The 25,606-nt window shown below is 51.3% G+C and overlaps 1 long non-coding RNA gene across 2 annotated transcripts in view; it reads right to left on the bottom strand.

Annotated features, from left to right (window-relative positions):
• Positions 1-422: 422 nt before the first annotated feature.
• The window catches only part of LOC131417914 (uncharacterized), a 40,662-nt gene continuing 15,478 nt past the window's right edge, over positions 423-25,606 (bottom strand). The window contains exons 1-3 of one of the 2 annotated variants that reach the window (XR_009222778.1): positions 3,853-3,915; positions 2,872-3,007; positions 423-1,373 (exon numbers count right to left, since the gene is read on the bottom strand). This is a non-coding gene — a long non-coding RNA (uncharacterized LOC131417914). Of the gene's footprint in view, positions 1,374-2,871; positions 3,008-3,852; positions 3,916-25,606 lie in introns of those variants that run through there. The other variant, XR_009222779.1, reaches the window with a different exon arrangement.

The following is a 25,606-nucleotide window of genomic DNA, read 5'->3' as shown; positions in this document are numbered from 1 at the left end:
GCCTCCTTTCCCACCTGCTAAACCCTGACAACTAATGCTGCCTCTCGAGCGCCCTAGAGCGAGCAGGGTGAGCTCTGCAGCCTGGGCTCCCTGTCTGCGAGGGGCGGCTACCAGCAGAGCCTTCTCCCAAGACAGCAGCAGGCATGCTGCACACAGAAGTGCTCAGGGGCCGTCTGCTGCGGAGCAGCAGCATGAGGAAACCCCTCATGATGAGCAGGCAGTGGGGGAGCCCCGAGCACCGGGACTGACCTCAGTGGGGGGCAGCATGCTCCTCAGTTAGGGAGCCCCCTTCATTCAGCTCGTCCATATCCTCCTGCAGCGTGTGCACCTGGCTGTCGGCAGCTGCCCCTCTTCAGCTCGCTATCCTTCTCCACCTGCTCCCGCAGGCGGCACCCGTGCTCCGGTTCCCCCGGGAGCAGAAGTAGTAGGAGACAGCTAGTCGAGGAGTTCTTGGGCCCCCAGTGCTGACAGGATGACCCTGCTGAGGGACGTGGGGCCGGTGTCGCTGTGTTCGCCCTGCACATCTTCTGCGGCTGGCTCGGGGGTGACATCTGTTGGAGGGTGGAGGGGCTCTGGGAGGGTTTCTGAGGCATCATTGTGAATGATGAATGTGGGGGCTCTGGGCCAAGCTCTCATCAGGCCCAGGGCTGGTCCCGCTGTAGCTGGGCTCCACATCTCTCTTCAGCCTCTTTCCGTCAACAGCCTCTCAAGGGACAGATGGCCTCTCTTGAGTGTGTGCTGAGGAGAAACTGTAAGAAGGAAGCCAGCCAATAAATGTGCATGCCTCAGATCCTGAGGGATAAAGTCACCCATGGAAATGCCACTCTTACTCAGCAGGCCCTGGCTGGGCAGAGGGGGTCTCATCGCCAGCATCTACAGCAGACGTGTTTGCATCTCCCAGGCTGCCACACACTGTGGAGGCCACACTGTCTCCTGGAGTTCCTTCCAGAGACTCTGTGCTCGCGCCTGACTGGTGGCTTCCTGGGTGGCACTGGGTGCGGGTTCGCCCTGCAGAGAGGCTCGCTTCAACTTGCGGGACCCTGGCTGGGCCCTCAGGTTTTCCCTCAAGGATGAGGATGAACCTGAAGCTCCTTTCCCATCTGCTTCACTCGCATGTTCCTCAGGACCCCGGCAGCTATCTTGGTGTCATTTCTCCTGCTTGGCCACGGCCTTCAGCTCCTCCTTCTCAGTCAGGTGGAAGTTGGAGGGCAAGGCCATGGGCTTGAGCATGTAGTACTGATCCTCCAGCCTGTCCAAGAGTTTTTTTTGGTAAAATGTTCACTACAGATGAAAGAATGCTTAGTAGGGGCCAATCATCCCTGTGAACAGCTTTTAGCCACTGGACCAGAAGTTTTGAGCCCTTTATGTAGAGCCTGCAAGGATACATGAAAAAGTAATTAAAAAGAAAGAATTAAATGTCTCCCCCTAAAATAATCAACTATAAAAGCAAAACAAGTGTTTTTGGGAACAGCCATACTTAGGAACTTTGCCCATTTAAACCTTTAGTAAAGATGTAAGGAACACCTCTGCTTGCAAGTTATTACTGGAATAGAAAGATAAAAGACCCACTGTCTACCTTAAGGAGCTGACCATCTGTAGGACAGAGAAGGAAGGAAGGTGAAGACCTCCTCCCAGGCTGTGGTAAGTGCCCTGTAGGGCCACAGATGCTCGGGCAGAGAGCACAGGATGACACCAAGGCAACAGGAAAGGCTTCAGGAAGCCTCAGAAATAGTTCCTAGAAGCTCATGGTTGTCGAACCCTCCTGCTGTCCCTGGGATGCAGGACTTTGGGTGCTAAAATGGGGAGGGTTGGTCCCCCTATTTCAAAGCCAGGCCAGATGTCGGCCAGCAGAGCCTCCCGGGCACTCAGCAGGGCGGCTGGCCCCAGCTCTACTCAAGCAGCTGAGGATATGGGACTGCCGCCAAGAGGAGGTCAGCCCCAAGAGCTGTGGTTCGTTGTTCCTCCTGTCCTTCCACTACCAGGAGGAAAGCTGCTCCCTGTACCAAGCAACCAGCCCCTGAAATGTACTGACCAAGATACTTCATAATCTTTTCTCCTCATTAAGGTAAAATATCTATTTAGAGAAAACTACGCACATGGGAACGTAGGGGGTCTCTCTCGAGGCTTTCTTCTCCTCCTGAGTTCATCTAACCCCCATGAGGCCACTGTGGACCAGACCAGGTGGATACTAGGTCCTCAGGGAGTTCCAAGCAACCTGACCTTCTAACATTTCTCAATGCTTTGTGACGAGTTACCAAAGGACCCCCACCTCCTTTGCCCCCAGACCATGTTAAACAATGACACATGCCAAGAGCAACCTTCTCTGTAGTGCTTTGCATCATTCTCAAAAACAGTAACAAATCTTTTGGGACACAGACTCTGAAGGAAACTGTCAAGAAAGCATGTTGTCTGACCTTTGAAACAAGCTCACATTACTAGTTCTTTGGATAGATTGTAACACCTTCCGACTTAAAAAAACCACTGTGAACTTTGAATAAGACTAAAGACAACAAGTGGCATTCAGGTCTTGAAAAATTCAATAACAACCTGCAACATGAAACAAAAGGATCTGCCAGGAGGTTTTCAAAGTAGAATATCTTCACTGCACTGTTCTGAGACCTCCATTGCAGAGTCCTCAGGAAAGGACTCACTCAACTGGCTGAATTCCAGAAGCCCTCATGAAGGGAGCCAGGCCAAGGGGAAGGCAAACCCCTCATCCCACTGTGGGATCCCAAGGAAGAAGTGAAGAGAGGAGCCCCTTCCCTGAGTCCCCAGGGTAAGCCTCCCAGTGAGGAGTGGGCCGCAACCTCCTCCACCCAGGATGCTGTCACATGCAGAGTCTGCAGAGTCAGACGCCTCTCCAGGACTCACCTCCAGTGCAGAGCCACCTTTCCCTGCACTGCCAGGACCCTTCTAGCAACAGAGCATCTGAGAGGCGTGTCCATTTGGAGGTAGAAGCTGCATCTGCTCAGCCACATTCCTGATTGCAGAGATCAAGGCAGGCTCCCTGCCGTCAAAAAAGCAGAAAAGTCACGGCAAATGAAAGAAGATAGTGACCTAAGAAAGAGTGTTTCCAGAATACCCTGTTTCTTGACATTGTTGGCCCCAGCCTGAATCAGTGGAGAGCAGAGTGGCCAGGGGGTGGGGGTGACAGTGTGGTGGAGGCCATAAGGTGGACGCCAGTAGCCATAGGATGGCCGCGGTGGCCCGAGGTGCCTGGAGCAGAGACAGTGGCACAGACCAAGGCCACATAGCGCCTGGCGCTCACTCACCTTCTGGACCGGCCCCAAGGCCCCAAGCACAGAGTGCTGCCTGCCTTGGGCTGGAACACCAGGGGGGCTGACTGGGCGGCAGCATCTGGTTACCTGTGGAAGGAGATGGCTGTTTCTCCTCGTTGCCCAGTGGTGGGAGCAGTTCGCGGCAGTGCAGTGATCACCATCCCGGGCCTCAGGCTGTCATGCTGCCAGGCTCCGGCCCCCTCCTCTCTGTCCCACAGTGGGACTGCCACAAGAGTAGGGCTCAAAGCGACACTGTGCAGCAAGTGGGAGCTGGTCCCCAGGCCCCAAAGGATGGCAAGATGGCGGCGTGTGCCCATCTGTCCTCCGTAAAGCAAGATGGCCACGTCTGTGGGCCTAGGCAAACTGCTGCCTGATGCACCCACCCTGGGGGAGCACTGCCAAAACGCGTCTGTTCCGCTGCCCTGATGGGTCACTGCTGCAGTATTAATAGCAAATGACCCAGACCGAGGGGGTGGGAGAATGTGGCCGGCCCTCCGAGAGGGGCCCCGCCAGACGCCAAGATGGCGACTGACACACTTCCACCCGCACTTCTGGCCCCACCCACGTTGCTCACCTGGATTGGCCTCAGCAGCTGAGCATCACATTATCCTCATTCTCCTGGGCAGCGGGGAGAGGGAAGCGGGTAACTGCACCTGCACCGGTCAGCATGGAAGACTGTGCTCGCCTGGGCCCTTAGCAGCTGGGACTGGCTGGTGCAGTTTGGGGCGGGGCCGTTGTGGGGAGTGGGTCTTCAGGCAGAGCAGGTGGGGAGAGCTCCCATAGTGAGACCGGTGCATCTGACAACCAGGTCCCTGTGGGTCTGGACGCTCTTTCCATCCAGCCTTGGTGCTCCGGTGCTGGCCTGACAAGCCCATGGCTGCTGGGGCGGGAAGGGCAGCAGGGAGTCAGGGAGGGGAGGGGGGGCACTGGGTGGGTTTGGGGCAATGGTTCTTGGGAGGCTTTTTCCTTCCCCGCCAGGACTTAAGAAGTGGAAGGTCGCTAACTCCTCTGTAGTTATGATGTAGGCTGGAGGGGAGGGACATATTCCAGTGCTCACAACACATGCATGTTTTTGTTGACCGATAGATCATTCCAACTTCTTTTTCTGTGATGAGAAAGAGAAACAATCCATCTCGTTGGGCCTTAACTTCTTGGGGTCCTAATACAATGTGTTGGAGGAGCAGGGGTGAGATATTGGTGCTTTGGTCAATGCTAATGTTGGGCAGGAGGGAGAATCCTCCTCTGCCCTTTCCCTTAAGGATCTTATGGCTGCCCAAATGATTAAAAGACAGGTTAGCAGGAGAAAATAATACCAAGTTTAATAACATGTATACATTTGAGAAACTCGGAAATGAGCAGCTCGTCATTCTGTCTAAGCTGCTTGCTTAAGTATTGTACTGTAGCTAAAGGCATGGAAGGTGTTGGAGGGGTAGTGGTTTGGGATTTCACAGGGAAGAAGACAATTCACATGGAAATGGAAATACAAATGTTTGTCTGACAACTCTTTTGAGGGCAAGCTATAGAGAATGTGGCCAGGAAGAGACAGAAATTTTGATAAAATGGGCTTGTTGGTGCCAATCCTATTGTAACATCTATTTTACATTATATTACAGCCATCATATGATATTGGCTCCTTCTTGAAACAGGTCTTCTATATTAAATTCTTTAGGCAGTTTTGGAGGGGAAAAGCAAATGTTCTTCCTGAGTCTCCTGACTCTTTATTGTCTTCAGCTCAAAATAATCCACATACCAGAGTGGTGCATCTTGGAGTGGCCTGCCCTGACCACCATCGCCAGCACGCTTCTGCTCCAGAGGAGACAGTTCATTAATCTTTGCTGGCATGATAATTTGGAATTTTGCAAGTTGCCTTGAAAGCATTTGTACACGGGCTCTCTTTTTCTTCCCACAGCAATTTTAGTTCCCTCACTACTTGTGAGGAGTGATTTGCTTTCAAGTATCCCTGCATCTGTAAAGGAAAACTTTCATTTGGTTTAATTCCACTTGTCATCATGGATGGCATTGTTTTTGCTTCCTTTTTCTTTTCCTGGCAGCTGCAACGTAAGTTTACTGAAATCTCAGTTTGGGAACTATACGGTAGACACGTGAGCAATATTTCAATAGTTTGTGGCATCTGGACACTTAAATGCGTTAGGTGTCTGAAGGAAACAGTAGCCCTGACTTCCAAAGGAGCATGTTCAGCAGATGTATTTCTGGTGAAGTTTGTTTAAAAAAAACAAAGAATCAGACAGTGTTGTACTGTTTGCTGGGGGCACAGGGTGGGGGAAGGAATAGAATTATTTACTTCTCCATCTGTTCTCAGGTTATTACTGCTTACATACCTACAATCATTCCCAAGAGAGACTTGGGTAAGGTAGAAAACACAGTTTAATGTCAGTCATATTACATTAGATCTGAAAGTTATCATGTTAAAGTTAGCGGTAGGCATATGATGAGCGGTAATGGGACACTGAAGGCTGCTTCAAAGTAGAAAAGGTGTTTACATTTGAAGGGCTCTGTTGATGCTGCTAAAAAGATGTATGGTATTTGTAGGATGTGGTGGGGAGTTTTCTTTCTAACATGATGCTGTGCGTCCTTTTAGGGCTGATTAATGGACCAGCCTCCCCTGGCCCCTGGTGTTCTTACAGATTTGGCCTTCCTTGCCCAAGTGTTAGGCAGTTCCTTGTTGTTTTTACAGTCATACATTCGTTAAGCTACATTTCTTATTGAGTGCAAGGTTTGTGTCACGCATTGTTCTAGACCCTGGGGCCAGAGAAGTGAACAAAACACAAAAAGCATGCCCTGGGTGACGGTCTAGATGTGACACCAATGGTGTGACTCCTGTGGGAGAGTGATGTGTGCCAGGCTGGAGAGAGATGGTGTTGTAGCCAGGAGGGCCAGGAAACGTCTCACTGCAGAGGTAGGTTTTGAACAAGGCCCAAAAGCAGTGTAGGAGGAAGGGCAAGTGGCCTGCTCTGGGAGCAGTAAGGAGGCCAGTGTGGCCAGGGCACAGCCGGTGAGGGCAGCAGGAGCTGAAGGCAAAGTGGTGGCTTGGTCCCAATCATGGGGTCTTGTTGGTCATAGTGAGGACTTGGGCGTTTATTCTGAATGAGATGGTGACCATTTGGAAGGTTTTGAGAGAAGGAGTAACATGGCTGGACAAAAGGTTAGCAGACTTGATCTGGCTGTTCTGTTGAGAATATACTACAGAGGGGCCAGGGCAGAGGCAAGGAGACCAGTTAGGAGGCTGTTCCAAGAAGCCAGGCAAGAGGCCTTGGAGGCTTAGGTCAGGGTGGAGAGAGGAGGTTGAATTCTGGGTGTGTTTGGAGATCGAGACAGTAGTACTGTGTACAGATGGGAAATGGTGAGGGCTGGGGAGGGGGGAGTTGAAGTCAGTGCTGAGTTTATGGCCTGAGCTAAGAAATAAGAAACTCAGCTGGGGAGACTGGGGGCTGTCCTGCTTGGTGGGGAGCTGTTGGGAGTTTCCTTTTGGCTGAGTTGACTGTGAGATTTATATTTTGTCTGTGGCTCTTTTCCACGAGAGGAGAGCAGAGAATGGCCACCTGGAATCTGTTGTATGAAGTCCCTGTGCCCCTCCCAGGCTCTCTCCTGGCACAGACATCCTACAGGAAGGTCTTGGAGTGGAGGTTCCTCTGTGCAAACTTTCTTGGGTGTTCTGGCCTGTCAGCACTGCTCCTCCCTGGGTTTGTCACCTTGAAAAGATTTACTCACTTAGTTGAGCCTCAGGTTGTCAAAAGTTAAAGTTTATGTAATCAGTGGGCTTGAAAAGCAGTATAAAATATTTCTAAAGAGGCAAGAAATAGGTAAACTTCAGAAAAAATTAAAGATTTTAATATTACATTGAATGTGTTAAAAATTCTTGTTTCCCTTTCTGCATCCCCTGAGCGTGGGTAGTCATATTCTGAGGTCTGTTCTTTTCTTTGGGATGCAGTGTTTTCAACTGGAATTCCAGGGCTTACACTTGATCAGCAAGTGTTAAGTATGATTTAACTGTTTATAAAATAGTGTCTTGCCATGGAAACAACAGTTAATTTACATTATGTTCTGAAAGTAATAAATACATGTGGCTTTTCTTGTTGAACTAGAAAAATGCTTTACAACTTTCTTCCCTCCTTTCCATTAAAGTGTAGGTTTGTGTGAATTTGCTGGATTCTTCAAGCACTGGGTTGTGCCATTTACAAGATCACTGTAGCCGAAAGCAACGTGACTGGGAGTAGAGGCCTGGGGTCAGGGTCTCTAAGCTAAGCCCCCCTTGAACCTGCACAGGGAAGTACTTGAGGCCCACACGTTCTTCCTGCATTTCCTCTCTGCTCATATCTACCACAGAAGGAGGTTTTCTGCTGAGGGAAGCTACAGAGCCCTGGAAAGCTGGGAAGGCACCTGCACAGGGGGAAGGAGTTGCTGCCCTTCCTGAGGTTGTCCCTGTGCTCTCCTTGGGCCTATGTCTACACACAGGGTGGAGTTTTGCACCCACAGAGTAGGTGCCTGCATAGGGTAATTTGTGCACATTGAGAAAGTCTGTGAATGTCAGGAGTTCTGTGTCTGGATTAGGGTTTATGAATTTAGGGTTCATTTGAGTCACAACCTTAAACTGCATCCTGTCGAGAGTCTCCTCACTTGTGAGAGTGGAAGCTGAGAGAAGGAGCCCTTCTCTTCCTCCCCAGGCAGAGGAGGGTGTGTGAGCTCCCAGAGTGCATTCCTGTGGCTGCTCATGTGTCCCCACCCTCCTGCACCATGAACTGACCCACTCCAGGGCTTCTGTCTCCACCAGGAGATTTTAGAATGTGTTTAACTTTCTGCATGTGGCTTTCCTTCCGTCCTGTGGGAAGCAGGCTGCTTATCTGTGCTGATCCCAATATTTGTGTTTCTTTGCTTTGGATTCCTGTATCGATTGAACAGTGCAGCCCTATATTTCTGGTTTCCCTTAGCTCTTTGAAATTTTATTTCCTGTATGAGAAATAACATTTTGAGTTTCTTGGGCTGAAAAATGTGAATTGATGGAGAGATATAATGTCAATAAGGCAAGAAAATTGTGGAACTAAAGAGAATTTTTGTTCTTTTTATGCAAGAGAATCTCAAGGTGTGAAATGAATGTGTTGAAGTTTTCAGGTGTGTTTTTCGTTTTTACATCATTGTTTGCGTGTGCATGTCCCTAGAGTACATTGAGATTTAAAAAGCTAAAGTAGTGGAATTTCTATTTTAATTGATGTGGAGAAAACTAATCAAACTAATCCTACTATGTTTAAGGAGCTAAACCCAAACCCCTCTTGCATTATAATATGCCACTGACTCCTGAAAATCCTGCCTGTGTGAGACACAGTGGAGGACAAACTAGGATGCAGCTTGTCCTTGTAGTTAGCGAGAGATATGAAAATTTCATTTCCTATGGTTACTCTTTTGTAACCGTTAGTGTGCTAAAGGAATTAAATCTTAGAATGGTTTCCTATGTACAGAAGTTAAAATTAAAGAAAGACTGTGGAAAGGGAAAACATGGTATGTGTAAATTTCTGTTTATATTAGATAAATCTGTAAAATAGAAAAGTCTAACTTCAGAGGAGTCACTACCAACATTTCTGGGTCCCCTCCAGCGCTGTTACTCCAGCCACCCCCAGTACATAGTTTTGATCATTCTTGAGTTTCCTGTTGGTGTTTCTTTCTATAAAAACAAGACATTGTGAATGCATATTTTTGTATGCATGTTTGTTCTCCACACTTTTCGATGTGTGCTGACAGCTTACGCCTCTCCTCTCCCTCTTCCCCTCGTTTCCACACCTGGACAAGCTGAGGAACAAGTTCAGAGTCTCCCTTATCTGGCATTCGCTTCGGATCCAACCACACAATCCCTGTCTGTACGCAGAACTCTTACCCTGGTCTCAGCCCTGGCAAAAATTTCTTGCTTTGACCAAACTTTAGTCAGGCTCCTGAACCTTCTTGTAGGCCTGTCTGTGCACTTCCTTGTAAAATCCAGTTTTAGCAAGAACCTTGCTAAGTCAGTTTAACCAGAACCCCCACCCGTATGTCTGATCACATCGAGATCTGCTCAGGCTCCTCCTCCTCCTCCACCATCCCTCAGGTGGTGTCTGATCACTCTGGCCTCTCTTTGGCAAGAATCCTGTTAGGTCAGGTTAGCCAGAAACCCCACACTTGTTTTTTCTCTTACTAATTTTACATCCCCTGACCCCCACCATGCTGCCTGGCCATGAATTCCCACTTGCCCATGCTGCATTCAGAGTCGAGCCCAATCTCATTTCTCCCCCGCTGTGAATCCCATCACGGTGGTCTCTGCGTATCACAGTGGTTCTGAATAAAATATGCCTTACCGACTTTGACAAGTGTCATTAAATAATTTTTCTTTAAAACCTCCAACCACAATAAAAGACCAGGCCAGGCTCCTTTCCTTGCTCTCTCAAGCCATTTCAGAGCTGCTTGAGATTCTGGCCCTGCTCTCCTCGGAGACCTCTATTATGTGAGTCATAAGACTTCTCCTAACTTCGGTGCGTGTGTGGAGGGGGGCACACACCAGCATCAGTCTCTCCATGGGAACAACAGCACTTGCCAGTGAGCAGTCATATTTTGAAAGGAATCTCTTTCTCTGAGTGGTAGGTCTCAACAGTGGACTCAAAATATTCAGTGAACCATGTTGTAAACAGATGTGCTGTCATCCAGGCTTTGTTGTTCAATTTGAGCATTGACTTCAACTTAAAGTCACCGGATGCATTACCCTTAACAAGAGAGTGAGCCTGTACAAAGGCCCAGGGGGTGGATTGGAGGGGGAGGGGAGAGAACAGGATCAGTTAGAGGAACCAGAGGTCAGAGTGTGAGACAGGAGTTGGAGAAGGGGCCAGAGCAGTCGGTAACAGCACTGCAGCCAGGTCAAGGCCCTGTTCACCATGTCTGGGAGTCAGGATCTTCTAATTGCAGTCAGTGGGGCAGCCCTATTTCTGCTTGGATCTCTGGGGGACAAGAAGACAGTGTCTTGCCACTTATGTCCGTCCACAGCTACCAGACCCTGGCCAGGGAGCGTGAAACGCTGATGCAGAAGTACCTGCACCTGCTGCTGATCGTGGAGACAAGAAGACAGTGGCCAAGCAGCTACGGCAGCAGATCGAGGATGGGGAGATCAATATCGAGTGACTGAAGGCAGAGGTGACTGCTGGCTAGGGGTGCAGAGGAGGCTGGCCAGGGTGCCCAAGGCACAGGGCCAACACCTCACACTCTGGGCTCCTGCAGGGAGCACCAGGGGGCACATGACGGGCAGGGGGACCAGCTTCCAGTCACAGCTAGGCCAGCCTCCAAACTTAAAGTTAGTGATGCTGGCAGAGTGGGAAGTGCCTTAGTCAGATCTGAGTTCAGATCCTACCTCTGCCACTTGACAGTTGCAACCTAGAGTACATCCCCCATCCTCTGTGCCTCCATTCCTTCATCTATAAAGCAGCCTTTTTATACTTGCCTGACAAGGTTGTGAGGATTGAGTGAGGTTATTTATGGGTGAGTTTTTAGTTACTCTGCTGATGACCACATTGACTAAGTATTCCCACATTATCAGCTGAAGTGTCCGGGGACAGAGAGTTCCTGGTAAGTCATCATAGTGTGGGCTGCTGGCTCAGTTCTAAGCAGTCGTTCCCTCTGCCTGTCATAAGAGCTCCTACAGGGGCTCGCCGGGCATCAGTCTGGAGGCCACGCTGTTCCTAGGCTAAGCCTTCTAGAACTTCACTACTCAAATTGTTTTCCATGAAGAAAGAGCATGTTAGAGATGCAGAATCTCAGGCCCTGCCCAGACCTCCAGAATCAGAATTTGCACTTTCACAACATCCCAGTCGATTGCCATTTACATTAAAGCTTGGGAGGTGCTGGCTCTCTGTCCCTTAGACGCCCCTCACCAGCTGTCTACCCCAGCACCGAATGATCTGATTGCCTCTCCCCCCTCATCTCACCAGTGCGCACCAGATGCTCAGAGCAATTTGGCCACATCACATAAGGACCGTGGACTCTGAGCTGAGGATGGGAAAATGGAAACAGATTCTAACCAGGGTTGGCTGCATGATTTGTAGGGCCTGACGCAAGGGAAAAATGCAAGGCCCTGGGTGGAGTCGGGGAAGCCGATCTCCCCTTCTCACAGACCATCAACCCACCCATGGCAGACAGGAGACCCCCCCAATATCAACCTCCAACCTCCTCACAACTCTGTGCCATGATACACTTGGTACCTAGATGAGGGTTGGGCAAGATGTCCCTGCTGAGTCACCCACCTAGTGACCAGGCATTGTCTCCTTGCCCCGCTCTGAGACACCATCGGGTGTGCACTGCACCCGTCCTGTCTACACCTGTCCCAAGGCCCCTTCAGAGGGTGGAGGGTGACTCACTGTGGAATGTGAGTCTTCCTGGCTGACTCCACCCATTTGCTCCCAGACAGAGGATAGAGGAGGTCATGGGTTCTGGGGTGCCGGCGTGTGGGGAGCGAGCAGCTGAGAAACCATCCCAGGGAGGCAGCAGGAGGCAGCAACACATGAGGGCTGAGGCTCCAAGTCCCTGGGGTATGCTCCATTGTTCCATCAGATGTTTCTCATGAAAACAAATTCAAAGAGAAATACTAACTTCAAGGTTGCAACTGCAGAACTTGAAGCCCCAAGCATGGGGCCTTCTGAGCATAGGACTCCATCACACACCCTTGAAGCCAGCTCTGCCTGGAATGTTCAACGATCTGAAATTTCCAATTCCACCTTATGGTGCCGCTGCCAAGCCCTAAACTAATGGTCACATCAGCTTGAAACTTGAGCTTGAACAAAAGTTTCAGATTCCACACACCTCCTCTACACTGCAGCAGGCACTGTCAGAGATGCTTTATTTGTCAGTCGCCATAACCACCCTCATAGGATGGAATGAGGAAGCAGGCTCAGAGAACTCAAGGCACCTGCCCAAGCTCACACAGCTGGGAGGTGGCAGAGCCAGGACTAGAATCCAGGTCTGCATGTCTACTTGCCAGTCTTGCCACACTACTAGTGGGTCCTGGGATGGGGGCTTGTCCCGTGTCTAAACCATCTGGTTCATTCTGAGATCTATCCTAGCCCTACACATATCGCTGAAACCAAGCTGAGTCCTTGCTAGGGACAAAGAAATAGGTCTAGGGACCAGTACCAGGTTAGTGGCTTCATGATCAAGGGTGTCATTCACTCACTCACTCGTTCACTAACTGCTTAAGATCAGCTGACCACTTCCTCATCCTCTTCCCCAAGCTCCTCTTCCTTCATCACTTGGGGCTCCAGCCAGTGCTCTCTGGTCATGAGCTGTGCACATCTTGGCCTTTGCATATGCTGGGGCTTCTGTTTGGAGTGCCCCTGCCACTCCCACGCTTCTCTGCCTGGTGGAATCCTACCAAGCTCGACTGCCACCTCCTGGGGACTCTCATCCCAGAATGTGCTCCATGACCCCTGCTGCCACAGCTTTCCCACCCTCAGCATGCCATGGCAGAGCCGGCTCCACAGGTGTCTGTCCCTCACCTGGTCTGGTGGGCAGGGGTGTCCTTTATCACTCTGTCCCTTCTGCCTCGCACATAGTAGGTACTCTGTAAGGACTTGATGAATGAATGGACATCAGGTTCTGTGGGAGGCAGTAAAGAGATGGAAGCTTCTAGCCTTAAAGTCTGATTGTGGTAGAGTGTGACTGGCACCATAATAGAGCTTGCAGTGTGAACCCAGGTAGAAAACGAGTCATTTTATGGCCAAAGAAGGTATGGGTTCAAGTCGCATATGGCCTTGAAAGTTTTTGGGGTTTGGTAAGCAAGAGAAGGGGTGGGTGCAAAGGGCAGGGCCCTCTCTGGTGCTGGGGGCACAAAACTGGTCAGTTTTGGTGAAAGTGTGTGTGTGTCAGCGTGGCAGCAGAGGCCTTTGTAATGGGAATTTGGAGCAACGTTTCCAACTGAGTACATTACTCTCCAGGGAAAACAATTTTTTAAGTGAGACTTTTTTTTTGTGTGTGTGAGGAAGATCAGCCCTGAGCTAACATTCATGCCAATCTTCCTCTTTTTGCTGAGAAAGACCAGCCCTGAGCTAACATATATTGCCAGTCCTCCTTTTTCTCCCTAAAGCCCCAGTAAATAAGTGTATATCACAGTTGCACATCCTTCTAGTTGTCGTATGTGGGACGCCGCCTCAGCATGGCCGGACGAACAGTGCGTCAGTGCGCGCCCGGGATCCGAACTCAGGCCGCCAGTAGCGGAGCGGGTGCACTTAACCTCTAAGCCATGGGGCCGGCCCCTAAGTAAGACTTTGCAAGATCAGCTTGGTAAACCTTTCTGGCTGTAGTCTTTCTCTCTCTCTCACTCCCTCACTCTCTCTCACTCTCACACACACACACACACAGACACACACACCTTGCAGAGCAAGGGCACCTGTGTGCTCTGGAGGGGCTCCAGGAAGGTGAAACAGAGCCCATTTCCCAGGAAGTAGGCCATCAGGTAGGCAGGAGGTGCTGAGGAGCCAAGTAAGTGATGAGTGATGCCCGTGACAAAGACAGAGGGTCATAGAACATCAGAGCTGGGAGGGATCTGAGAACTGGGAGGTCCACAGAAGAGGAAAGGACTTATCCAAGGTCACTCCAAGGTCACTTCCAGCGCTGGAACCCAGGCTCAACCTTGGGTCTCCTGGCTGTAGATCCTTGACCTGTGCCTGCCACACACGTTATTCCTTCCTTGCTGGGGAGACGGGCCATATAAAAGGTGCATATTCAGGAACGACTGTGTCACCTGGCTGGCCTCAAGCTCTCAGGGTCCACCTGATAGCCAGAAAACATCCTCAAGCCCCATCCCACGTATTCCTGAGGATTCTCAGGGTCTTCCATTTTCCTGGCCACATCTGGCTTCCAATTCTGCTCTCCTGGCTTCTTGTATCACTTCTCACAGTGCGTCTCCACTCAGTCTTGACTGCTCCTTACCCCCTTGTGGTGGCTCCATGTGTCCGTCAGGTGGAGCTAGATTCTGCTGCAATTACAAACAGCCCCCAAGTCTCAGAGGCTTAAAACAACAAAGATTGCTTTCTCTCTCACACTGTGTGTCCATTGTGTGTTCTGCTCCACAACATTCACACTCAGAGTCAGGGACACAGGCTGACAGGGGTTCCACCATCAGGAAATTCACCAGTCCCAGGGCAGGGGAAGCAACGTGGCAAATGATGCCTGACAACACTGCTCACGTTTTATTGGACACAGCGAGTCACATGACCACACTCGACTTCAGGGGCCTGGGCAGTACAGTCCTGCCCTGTCCCAGGAGGAGAACCAGAGTATCCAGGAAAGCTCTAATGACACCCAACTGGCTCTTCCTTCACTCCCAAAGCCCCCAACACCAGCCAAGTATGGACCAGAATTTCTGAAAGGCTTAGATACAGTCGAGGGGGTTTCCAGTACTGAAACAGAAAATAGCTGAAAGCTAAATAGAAGACATCCTTGCCCTCCTGTCACTCAGCCTTTCCTGCTACAGGGATTCTTGCTGACCTCCTCTCCGCACGCTGGCCTCTCTCCATACTCTCCCAATTGTCATTTTGGTGGTGGTGGGGGTGTTCATAATCCCTTTATCTGCCAAGACCCTCGCCTTACATCCAGTGATGTGCTGGAGCTGGCTCACACCAACTTGCAAGTCGGTTGTGAAATTTTCAAGAATCTTGCAAGCTTGTTATTCACTCTTTGGTAGCTTAAAATGGGCCAAGGTAGGAATGTTTACAGCATGGAAATTGGCCAGTGCTACCAGTCAGAGTTTTTCTTTCAGAGAGCTGGTAGTTAATCCTTTACCAATATACCCTTGTCTACATATTTTTTCAGGATCAGCTAAACACTTTGCTGGGCACAGTGCAAATTGAAAATGCAGGGCTCTTAAGAATTTCAAGGCAACAACAGCAGAGCCTTAAACCAGGCATTAGGCCCTTCTTAGCAGGCTGTGCACAGGTCAGACATCGAGGACACTGCCCTGTCTCTAGTCCCTCTATACCCTCTACACCCAGAGCCCCCACCAGCAGCCAACTCTCCCTAGAGGTAACGGGAGATCACACCCAAACAAAAGCAAAGTTATTAAGCAAAACTATCCAGCTCTGCTTAGTCTCTTCTCTCCCATCTAAACAGCCATCTTGGGCTTCATATTTTGTAACCAAAAAGCTCCAAGGACCATCTAAAACAAAGGGAGCATCCTCTTCTGCGAAGAATCCTCCCCTCCTCTAGAATCCTCAGTTTGGCACCATTTCATTATTTTAATAGCTATTTTTCTCCCATTTATGATTGGAAGTAAGTTGGAATGGCTCAGGCAGCCCTAAAGGGCAGGGTAGGAGTTTAGAGATGGTCGTGGTATTTTCCTGGCTTGGGAGCACTCAGAATCCTGGAAGGCTGACTCTGCAAGAAACTGCAGAGATCTTTAGTTCAGAGTGTAACGTAAAACTGTAGCCTTGGGATCAGGTTTACAAACCAACTTTGACATAGAGAGGGCCACCTTGACCCCTCCCCAGGCAGCCCCTCTGCAGGGCCCACTCTATGCCTTGAGTCTTGTTTCCCATGTTCCTCCTGCCATCCCCACCCCTGCTGCCCTGCACTCAACACCCTGTTGTACCTGCATCTTTGTTCACATCAGCCCCTCTGCTCCAATTCCTTCTATACTCTAGCACACATGTTGAGTTCCTTTTTTTTATTTTTTGTGAGGAAGATCAGCCCTGAGCTAACATCCATGCCAGTCCTCCACTTTTTGCTGAGGAAGACTGGCCCTGGGCTAATATCTGTGCCCATTTTCCTCCACTTTTATATGGGACACAACCACAGCATGGCCTGACAAGCGGTGCATCAGTTTGGATCCTGGGCCGCTAGCAGCGGAGCTCATGCACTTAACTGCCACACCACGGGGCCAGACCAATTGGGCTCCTGTTTTGTCCTTCAAAACCTCTGGGTAGCGCTTGTGGATTCCATGGTGAGACCCTCCCACTGCAGTAGGGGCACCCCTCTGTTCTGGCCTCACCTTGTTGGAGTATAAGTTACCTCTGTGGGTTTCTGACCCCTTTCTTAGGCTGGAAGCTCCTCCAGTGAAGGGATCTGACTTATCCACCTCTGGCTGTGTCTCACCCATGCCCAGCATGGTGCCCACCACACGAACTCCATCAGGACATGCTGACAGCATTGGCACAAAGGGAGACAGAGATGGGCATCTCTTAGGCTTGGAAGAGGCCAGAGGGAATGGAGAAGGAAGGAGAGAGAACTGAGTTGTGTGGCAGCTGTTTGAAAAACAAGAAGTACAGAGATCTTTAGCAAAACCTTGACTGCTAACAAAAGAGAGAAAACATAGACTAATTCCTCCATCAATGACTGCACTGACTAAATGCATTCTGGATTAAAGACACTGTCTCCAGAGAGGGCACTGTAGTGGGACAGGAGCCAATGAGTAGTGCAGCCAAGGGATGTGGCAAATGAGGGTTTACCTCTGATGGGCCAAGAAGGCCAGACTGTGGGGTGGCAAGTGGGCAGGGCTCAGCTGAGACGCCAGACATTGAGCCAGGTTGGGTAGCCAGAGCTAGACTCTAGCTGGCAGGTTGGGATAATAAGCCAAATTCCCAACTGTCCATTGTCATCGTTGACAAGGGTCAACTGAGCAGGTCTTGGATGTCAGCCAAGCCAACCTGGATCCAAAGCAAATGCATCCTCAGAAGGGACCAGCAGGATAAAGGAAAGGCTGGTTCTGTGAGCTCAGAGGTTCCTGCTACCATCCTGACATTGGCTCCTAGTAGGGGTGGGCCGTAGCCCAAGGCTTCTGCAGGGTCCCCAGGCTCACAGCTCTCCAGAGCTTTGCCCACCCAGCACAATCCTTAAATCAGACTCCCAGACCGCCGGTGTTGCCTGTACAGGGAGCAGAGCGTCTCACCTGACTGCGTCTGGTTTTTGCTCTGGTCCCTGGGGAGTAGGTGTCCTGTAGATGCCTCTGAGAAGAGCGCCATCAGTTTTACATACAAACTACATTTACCCACACACACATTCCCACACACATACCCCACAATCCTAAAGAGAAAAGGATACCACGTGCAAATCCCAGAACTGGCAGAGAGAGCAGACTGGCATGGGGGTGATGACATCAGGGCAGTGAGGGTGCTAACTGGGCATCCACATGTTTCTGAGCTCTCCGTGAGCCTGTGTGTGAGTCCCTTAGCTCTTTAGAATTCAGATCCAAGAACAGCCATTATTTCATGTGCCAAGGTTTTCAGAGAATGGAAAAAATAGAAAAGCCTGCATTGGCACTGAATATTTCTCCATTAGATATTTTCAGCCGCTCTTCAAGCACAGGCCGGGGTAGTTTTAGCAACCCGGAAGTGGAGAGTGGGTAACTGTCCCATTTTGCTTTCAAAGTGCTCCATTCGTTCAATTGTCAGAGCCCATTCATCCTGTGGTTCAGCAAGTGGCCTTGAGGGGACAAAGCCACATGCCCTGGAAAGGGAGGGGAGCTGGCTCTGTGGCATGTTTGTGATTTCCTGAGCTACTATCTTTGGACGTGTGCCACACAGCTCAAGGGTGTCTCTGTGTCCACTCAGCACGTTCCGCCCCTGCTCTTGTACTGAGAGAGTGAGACCCCAGGGTGGGGGTTTGCCCTCAGGGCACAAACTGCTAGGAGAGGAGACAGCCCCCTGTGACAGCTCACAGAAGAGGAAAGCACCAGGCGCCTCCAACAGCCAAAGTGCTGGGTCATCACAGAGGGAGGGAGCAGAGAGCACACGTGGAGAATGGCAGTAGGGAGGGGCATCTGATGTGGCAGAGAAAGACAGAGACCACTGCAGGGATGTGAGGACAGGCTCCTAGGCTGGGGCTGCCCTGACTCCCAGGGGGGTTAACTCTTTCTCTCTGGGCCTGTTTTCCTGTCCACAAATGGGGTGCATGACAGAGTCCCTTTGGCTTCCCCTCTATCGTTCAGCTCAAACCCCAGACACATTGGGGTGGTTTCCAAGTCTCCAGGGTGGTAGGAGCTGAGGGTGATGAACAAGGACAGAGGAGGTACAGCTGGGAGGGGAGGGGGCTGCAGGAAGTAGCAGAAGTCTCTCTGGTATCCTTACAGCTCATCCTGGGAGAGGAGACTCGGGCTGTGTTCTGGAGCTGGCTGGCTGGGGACCATGGGCGGGGAAGAGGATGCTGGGAGGGGAGCCACAGCAAATGTGGCTGCCAGGGGCGCTCAGAGGCCCATTACTCAACCTGGTGCTAAGCTGCCAGTTAGAAGGCATGATCCCCAGGGCTCTTTAGGTGGTGACAGGGCACGTGCATGGAAGAATCTGGGTGTTTTTGCTTTTCTAAGTTGTCCCCCCAAAAGGGGGTGGTGGAGAGCTAGCATTTACTGAGCAACTTCTCTGTACCAGGCCCTCAAATTGTCCCATTACTTACAGGGGTGACATCATTTCACCTTCATATTTTACAGGGAAGACCTGAGGTTCAGAGATGTTAGGCATCTTGCTGGAGGTCCCACTGCTGAGAAGCAGGATAAGGTGGATTTGAGCCTGCTCTGCGTGGGTCTCAAGCCCTAGCTCTTTTCACATCATCAGTGGCATTTCCTCTGATTTCTCCAGAGCCCTGAGTTCCTCTAAGATCCCTTGGGGTCACCGCAGCAGGTGGACACTGAGGGTGCCAGGAGGCTGGCAGCAAGAGCAGCTGCCATCCTCTGCCAGCTTCTGGGGCGTGTGATCCATGTTTAGAAAAATCTATGTTTGATTTAGTGCTCTGTTGTCACCATCTTGAAATTTTGTCATTTTTTAAGGAGTCTTGCATATTTTCTCTGCACTGGGCCACAAGTTACATAGTCCATCCCGCTTATGGGGTTTTCACATAAGGTGTCACTTGAGAAAGGTTGCTAGAGTCCCACCGGTGGTGGCAGCCACTGCCCTCTTCCTAGTTCCCTCAGCTCTGCTGGACTTGGGCGAGGCCTTGGAGGGGCAGGAACTCCATGGCCGGAGCTTACCCTGTGGCTCCTCTGTCAGTGAGGCCATCTGGTGTTTGCACCAGATCTTTACCAAGGCCTAAAGGCCTGCATCTCCAGCTGGCCCACTGGGGCCTGGGTGAGCAGGCAGCCCTGGCAGAGGTCTCCAGACCCACCTGCACTGAAATCCATCTGAGAAGTCCCTCTCCAGGGCCCACTCCTCCAGGCTGGCGGCACTTCCATCCTCCTGGGGTGTAACAGCGGCCCCTTAAAAACACACAGAATCCCTCAGAGGGAGCAGAAGAGAAAAGACAAGTCGGCAAAAGCTGTTTTTCTAGGAGGAAGCAATATATTTTTAGTTCCTTATCTATTTTTCCCTTTTAAAAATTATATATATGAACCCATTTGAGAAAATTTGACAATCTAGAAAAGCAGAAAATGTTAAAAGCTATATCAACCATAGTTCTCCTTTCCAAAGATAACCACTGTAAACACTTTGTTGTGTTTTCTTCAAATTTTTTTCTATGCACAGACCTTAGGTTTTTTCCCCCCGCTTTATTTACATAACGTCACATATATGAATGCTGAATTTGAATCTTGATGTGTTTGTTTTTTTACTTAACATTATAGCACAAGTGTTTTCTCATGCTGAAAGTATGCTTTTCGATGGCTGTATGATGCTCCAGTACCTGTGAGCATGCCATCATCCATGCAGCCATCTCCCATCATTGGCTCTTAAAGTTGTTGCAAATTTTTGTTACTAGAAACACTCATCTCTGCATCTGAAAAGTTCATATGAGAAAGCGTCTCCTTGGGACAGATTTCCAAAAGTAGAATGACTGAAACAAAAGGTAGAAGCACGGTCAAGGCTCCCACTCCTTCCATCCTGCATCACTGCTCTCCGAGCTGGCTGCACCGCCCTGACGGCCCCGAGGGCTGCACAGCAGGACCCCTGCATCGTGCCTCTCCCACACTGAGTGTGACATTTTGCTGTTCACTTCCCTAAGTCAGAGAGCCCTGCTTTTTCCCAAGGTCACAATGGGAAGCGGCCCTAGAAAGACGAGATCTGCACTTCCTGTAGTTGCGTGGTTGAAGGTGCCGTCCCTTGGGTAGTCGAATGCCCTGTGTAAGCTCCCACTTAGAGTTTATCGCAAAGGAGGCATGTTTTTCTTTAATGGAGTTTACAAGCAGAGGTTTCAGTGGACCCATCCCTGCCAATCAAGTACTGAAGGGCAGGTTTGGGGAGATTGGCTGGGCTTTCGGGGGCTGGAAGGCAGGGTATTGTGTTTCCAAGTGGTTGGGACAGAGCGGGCCAGCAGCAGACCCAAGTTGCTGAACCTGGGGAGGCATGGAAGGACAGGGACAAGTGGATAAATGGACAGACAGCTGAAGGGACGTGACTCGGGAGGGCATGTCTTGTGGAGGGAAGCCCTGGAATGGAGGACTCAGGAGACCTGGTTCCAGGCCAGCTACTGACTCACCTTATGACCTTGGATGGGTCACTTCTGTCACTGGTGGGGCACTCTGGGTGGGAGGTCTCTTGGGGGAGCCAGGGCTGAGGGGGATGTGGAGCTGCAATTCAGTGACCACAGAGGCCTCAGCTGAACCCCCAAAACTCCGGAGCTGGGTGGCTTTCAGACCCTTCAGGCGGCGAGGCACACCAGAGCACCCGCAACAGCCCTCTCCGACCTTCCAATACACAGGTGTCAGACAAGATGGGGCCCCATCTCTATAAAGATCTGTGACTCTGATGTGGTCCTGATGCCTGGGGCCACCTATCTGGCCCTGGATAGGGCAGTGGTGCCAGAGTGATCCCCAAAGGCAAGGGTGTCTCTGGGTGGGAGCTCTGAACTTGGTCTTGACCTCTGTGGGTGGGGCTGGGTGACCAAGGGCTTGTGGAGCCACTCCTCGTGCAGACCCATTAGACATCCTGCTGCCCATGGTCAATTTCTATCAGGAGTTGGTCTCCAGCCACCAGTACAGCCTGCAGATCCTGTCCCACTGCAAGCAGAACAGTGACTTTGACAAGCTACTGAAGCACTATGAGGCCAAACTGAGTGCAAGGAGAGAGTTCTGGAGATCTTCCTCACTGACCCCATGCTCCAGCTGGCACCTAGCCCTGTCCTTGAGGGCACATACCTTGGGAGCCTTCTGGGGGTCCATGGCAGTGAGGGCCCCAGCTGGGAGCAAGCCACAGCTCCGGGCACCATGCGGCCATGGCCGGGAGAGCCCAAGCCCTAACAGGCCCCAGCTCTGGGCTGCCTGGAGAATGGGGTTAGAGCCAGCCCCCGACCCAGCGGATGGCAGGCCTGTCCAGCTCCACAGAGCAGGCAGTGTGGGAAGGTGAGGGGGAGCTCCTGGTCCTGAGCCCATCACCAGGCCCTTTCTCCTGCTGGCTTAGAGCCTTAAGATCTGGGCTCTTGCCCCAGACAAGACCCTGGAAGAGCCTCCACATTAGAGTCTGAGATCAGAAGTGTTGTTGGTGTCCGTCCTCAGCCTTGCTCATGGGAGAGTTGGGAGCTGAGAGAACCATTCTCCGTCCACTTGGTCACTCTCTCTCCCTCTCTACATTGCTGTTTTCTCTCAGACTTACTTCATCACTGTCTCTCTTCTTGCCTCTGTCTCCCTGTCCCTCTGACCTTCCCCATCCTTGCCTCTGTCCCTGTCTCCCTGCCTCTCCCTGCCGCAGATTCCAGGCACATTGTGACACTGCACAAACTCCTGGCCCACTTTTCACTAGCACATAGAGCCAACAGACTGGAGGACGCCAGGGCTAAACTGGGGGAGCTGTCTGAGTGAGCCCGGCTCCCGGGTGCCCCAACCAGTGGACAGGCCAGGGCTAAGGATGCTCCCCAGTGGGAGTTTCCTGAGCCCCAGATGCTAAAATCTCATGTTCAGGTTAGGATCCGAAGAGGTGGGTGTTGGGGCACCCCCAGCCTGTTCCACCTGGAAGCAGGGTCCCCGGAGCAATATGAGGAGTTCACAGCTCAAGCCTAGGGGGCAGTTGGTGGGATGGTGTGGGTGGTGTGCTGTCCCTGACACAGATGGGGTTCGAGGAAGGGCCCTGGCACTCACGTGGGTCCACCTGCCAGGTGGGGATCCGCCCAGGGACTCGCAGGCACTCTGCCAACTTCCTCTGTTCTCCAGTGTCAGTGTCTCACAACCTGTGGTATAGGAGCCCCAGAGGGGGTCCTGGGTGACGGGCCTTCATGTGCCCAAGGCTGCATCACAGCAGGGAGTGTCACGGGTGGACAAGCCCATGACTTGTCCAGTGTCAGAGGCCCCAGCCCTCTGGTCAAGGCCCCTCTGCTGCCCCTCATTCAGTCTCCAACGCCCAGGGGAAACCTTCCTCTGCCGGGGCAGAAGCAGAGGGACCAGGGAGGAGGGGCCTACAACAGCCCAGGCAGCAGTTGACGGTGGCCTGCACCAGGTGGTGGCAGTGGAGGTGAGGAGGAGGTTCAGATTCGGGGTGTGTTTTGAAGATGGAACCAACAGGAGCTTCTGATGCATTAGATGTGGGGAGAGAGAAGATGGGAGGCAAGAGTGATTCAAGAGTTTTTGGCTGAGCAAGCAGAAGGTTGGAGTTGCTGCTAACTGAAATGGAAAAACTGGCAAGCTGGGCAGGTGTGGAGGGGAAATCTTTCTTGCTTCACTGGAGCTTGACTGGGGGCTTGTTGAGCTTGAGATGGACAACAGTGGTGGAGGGGACAAGATGGAGGAGGGCGTTTGAGTCTGAAGTGTAAGGGAGTGAGTGATTCAGGTGCCATCAACTCAGAGATGATATTTAAAGTCACAAGACTGGTGAGATCACCAAAGGAGTAGGTTTAGGCAGGAACGAGGTGCGTACCAAGAGCTAAGCCCTGGGGTCTGCACCTTATGGAGTCTAAGAGATGATGAGCAGCCTCATACTCAATGATGGGCTGCCAGAAGCTGCAAAGGAGGGTCGGTCTGCAGCGTGTGAGGTCCAGTCCCCAGCTCTGCCAACCACTCAGTGCCCTAAATGGCTTCCCGAGTCCAGCAAAAGGCAGCCAGTAGGGCCACGTCTCCCAGCTGGGCAGAGGGAGGACCAGGCTGGACTAGGGCAGGGCACAGGCCATGGAGTGAAGGTTCATTCAGGGAGCAGATGTAATCAGAGTGTGTTTGCAGACTAACAAAAAGCATTGTGGGGTGGAGACCCCAGTCCTCTCGTGCCCCAAGGAGCCAAATCCTGCACCCTTCCTCAAGCAGAAGACTTGGGACTCCAACGAGACTCCTCATCCCTGTGGGATGCCCTGTCCCAGTGCGTGCCGTTGCAAGGAAGGCACATGGGTGCCAAGGACTTTATCCTAAGATCCTGATTCCCTTTCCCGAAGCCTACTCATCTGATCACCTGATCACCTGCATCTGGCCCGAACACAGCCCTAGAGGCACAGAAGAGGGTTTTCCTATCGGCCTGACAACAGCCCTTTCATCCTCCTCTCTCCCTCCCTTGGGGGACTGAGGAAAGCTCCCAGCCAGGCAGGAAGCCATCAGATAATAAACCCTCCCTGGCTGTGCTCAGAAACACTCCTCCCTTGGGGCTGACTCTCTCCTACCTCTGGCCTTTGTCCCGCTTTTTCTCCTGAACCTCATCTCTTGGGCTCACTGTAACCCAGGTCGTCAATTCCAGCTCCCCTGGCAGACTGCGGCCCTGGGAACTCCTCCCCAGCTGCGTGGACGGTGTGGCTCTCAGCACAAACCCCAGCCAGGGCTGGCAGGAGTCCTGAGCATCTGCAGCTGGCACTTGTCTAACAGTGAAACTAGTGTTGCTACTGTGGGATCGCCCCCTTGTTTGTAGCAAATACAGCCCTCCTCAGCAAAATCCCCACCCTTGTCAAAAGAAATGGTTCTGCTTACCTTTGCTAACTTCCAAAAATGAATCCCTATCCAGGGAACTAGCAGCATATCCTTGAAAGGTGCCTCCCTGTGCCCCGTCCCTTCCAGAAGATGGCTAGGGCCTGGGCTGCTGAGAAGAGCATTGCTGGGAGGGAAGGACTGAGGCTCCTAAGGAAGAGACTCCTTTCCATGCCCCAGTCTGATAACCAGAAAACAACGGGTAATAATAGTTGAATAATAACACCTTTGCAACCAGTGATACTAGCAACAGTGATCACGGCCCTTTACTCAAGCACCTGTTGTGTGCTGGGCCAGAGGTCAGCACGTGAAATGAGTTCTCTTCCATCCTCACTCCGACCGAGCAAACTGAGGGTCAGAGAGGCCAAGTAATTTGCTCATCACGCTGAGGTCGTTAATCACCAATCCAGCTTGACCAGTGTCATCTCTCATTGCTGGGAGGGTTAAACTGGACAGTGTCTACTAGAGAACTTTGGAAGCCATGCATATTAAGCAGCCCTCTTGGTGATCTGGTCATGGTTGTAGAATTTGAGACATCAGCAGACAAATAAGAGGTTTGTGCTTTTCTTGGAGTAAGTGGGGTACTTTCTCCAGATGCTTCTCCCCACAAAATTACTATCTTCCTAAGACTCCTGAAAACCCACCAAGGCTCTTAGCAAAGTTGGCAACTCACAGGCCTCTTTTCCCACCAATGCTATTTTTTTGTGCGTGTGTGTGAGGAAGATCAGCCCTGAGCTAACATCCATGCCAATCCTCCTCTTTTTTTTTTTTTTTGCTGAGTAAGACCGGCTCTGAGCTAACATCTATTGCCAATCCTCCTCCTTTTTCCCCTCAAAGCCCCAGTAGATAGTTGTATGTCATAGTTGCACATCCTTCTAGCTGTTGTATGTGGGACGTGGCCTCAGTATGGCCAGAGAAGCGGCGTGTCGGTGCGCGCCCGGGATCCGAACCTGGGCCGCCAGTAGCGGAGCGTGCATACTTAACCGCTAAGCCACGGGGCCGGCCCCACCACCAATGCTATTTTTAAAAAGCAGTTAAATGGCTCCACCTCCTGGAGGAGGGGTGTTGCGACAGTCATAACAGGACAAATAGGAGAGTTGTCCTTATTCTCACATTAAGGGGCAAGGTGTGTCTTGCTCCCCCCAGACATGCTGGAGCCTACTGGAGTCAGACTTTCCGTGAGCCAGCTGGATTGCCAGGTGCTCCAAAACTAAGCCATTCCAGGGCCTGAACATTAAGGAAGCAACTGTATAACGTGCATTGGGGGAGAGGTGGAGACAGTAAGTGCAAAGACCCTGAGGAAGGATGGGTGGGTGGAGTTCTATGGATGGAGATAAGGCCAGTAGTGGTGTGGGGGGCAGAGTAATGAAGAAAGGTTTCCTATACTCCTGTCCTCCCAGTTTTGCCATCTCTGTTCCACGTGGTTCAGACTTTTAAATCAGACCTGCTTTCTAGCTATTAATCTCCATTTCCATTTCCAACACCTGTCTCCTTGGGCTATCAGAAGGATGATGTGAGATCATGCCCA

This window comes from Diceros bicornis, chromosome 18 (assembly GCF_020826845.1).
Source record: "Diceros bicornis minor isolate mBicDic1 chromosome 18, mDicBic1.mat.cur, whole genome shotgun sequence".
Classification (NCBI taxonomy): Eukaryota; Metazoa; Chordata; class Mammalia; order Perissodactyla; family Rhinocerotidae; genus Diceros; species Diceros bicornis.
This window is presented reverse-complemented; position numbering and strand designations above follow the sequence as displayed.